The sequence below is a fragment of the Pongo pygmaeus genome, chromosome 7 (genome assembly GCF_028885625.2).
Source record: "Pongo pygmaeus isolate AG05252 chromosome 7, NHGRI_mPonPyg2-v2.0_pri, whole genome shotgun sequence".
Lineage (NCBI taxonomy): Eukaryota > Metazoa > Chordata > Mammalia > Primates > Hominidae > Pongo > Pongo pygmaeus.
In genome coordinates this window covers 120,636,819-120,638,632 of record NC_072380.2, presented here as the reverse complement: position 1 = coordinate 120,638,632, position 1,814 = coordinate 120,636,819, and the positions used below count along the sequence as shown (strand labels likewise).

Below are 1,814 nucleotides of genomic sequence, written 5' to 3'. Positions count from 1 at the left end.
TATAGTTAGGATCATGATTTCTGAATGTGTGGCGTGCTTACGTACATTCTTACTGGAACTGTGCTTGAACTCTTGAATTCTAATTTAGCTGTTGTAAAGTCATTTTTCAAGCTTTTTACTAAGTCAGACGTCAGAATAATTTTATAAACAGTTGTGCTTAATACTTCCAGAGTGAGAAAAAATGATGAAAATGCTGCCAGTTTTATTTGTTTTGTTTTGTTTTTCAAGGCAGATTTCCGTCGTTTGTGGTGACTGGGAGAGCAGCTGTGCCTCGGGCCTCAGCTTTCCTCCTGCTTTCCCTCCAAGGATGGCCTAGAAGGAGAACAGTTACCCCTGGCCCTATGGCAAGCAGACGGCTCCAGCCGGCCTGAGTACCCTGCCCCCGCGAGTCCTCCCGAGAATCCCCACCGAAGCTGCGCGTGAGCTCCGAGCTGCGCGGACCCACAGCCCGCAGCGGCCCCTGGCCATGAGGTGGTAGAGAACAGTTGTGGGACGCGCAGCATCTTAACGCGGCCCTTCCTGGTCGACGACCTTGAGACTGGGCGTCCCCTGGGCAAAGACAAGTTTGCGCATGTGCACTTGGCTCGAAAGAAGACAAGCCATTTCATCGTGGCCCTCAAGGCCTTCAAGTCTCAGATAGAGGAGGGCGTGGGGAGCACCAGCTGCGCAGGCAGATGGAAATCCAGGCCCCCCTTCAGCATCCCAACATATTGAGTCTCTACAACTATTTTTATGACCTGAGAAAAATCTACTGGATTCTAGAGTACGCCCCCGCCACCCCTACCCCCGAGGAGCTGTACCAGGAGCTGCGAAAGAGCCGCATCTTTGACAAGAAGCAAACAGCTACCATCATGGGGGAGGTGGCAGGTGCTCTGATTCACTGCCACGGGAAAAAGGTGACTCCCAGACATAAAGCCAGAGAATCTACTCTCAGGGCTTGAGGGCGAGCTGAAAGTTGTCGACTTCGGCTGCCCTCTGCACGCCCCCTCACTGAGGAGGAAGACAAATGTGTGGCACCCTAGACTACCTGTCCCCAGAGACAATTGAGGGGGCGCGCGCACACCGAGAAGGTGGATCTGTGGTACATCGGAGTACTCCGCTATGAGCCGCTGGTGGGGAACCCCACACACAATGAGGCCTATGGGCGAATCGTCAAGGTGGCCCTAAAATTCCCCCTTTTGTGCCCATAAGAACCCCAGGACCTGATCTCCAAGCTGCTCAGGCATAACTCCTCAGAACGGCTGCCCCTGGCCCAGGTCTCAGCCCACCCTGGGATCCAGGCCCATTCTCGGAGGGTTCTGCCTCCCTCTGCCCATCAGTCTGTCCCCTGGTGGTCCCTGACATTCACTGGGGCGCGTCTGTGTTTGTAAGTCTGCATATGTGTAGGGGAAAGGAGCAGTCCTGACCTGTTCCCTTAGCTGTCTTCTACTTCCTTTGTTTAATAAAGACTGAAGCTTTTTTTTTTTTTTTTTTTTTTTGGTAAATAAGTGTAAAAAAGGAGAATTTTGAAAAGACCAAATCAATTATGAAGCCTTGGTCTACATTGCTCATTGTAATGCTTGAGTTGGAGAAGGTGGCTTCAGCTTTAATATGTTGAGAATTAGAGGAACATAAAGTGGATTCAGAATCCTAGTGGACTTCTCCAGACGGCAAAGCATGCTTGAAAGATTTCCTGGGGGATTCTGAAACACTGCCAGATTTGAGCTCAAAGGCGGAGTGAGCTGTTCACAGCTCGTGTTCATAGCTCTATCCATGACAATTATTGAAGACTTGCTACCCAGTGAGGACTCAGTAAATAACTGTTGAATAAACCC

The 1,814-nt window shown here is 50.6% G+C and overlaps 1 pseudogene; it reads left to right on the top strand.

Moving 5' to 3' along the window:
- The first annotated feature begins 307 nt into the window (after positions 1-307).
- On the top strand, positions 308-1,370 carry LOC129042121 (aurora kinase B-like; annotated as a pseudogene).
- The last annotated feature ends 444 nt before the right edge of the window (positions 1,371-1,814 follow it).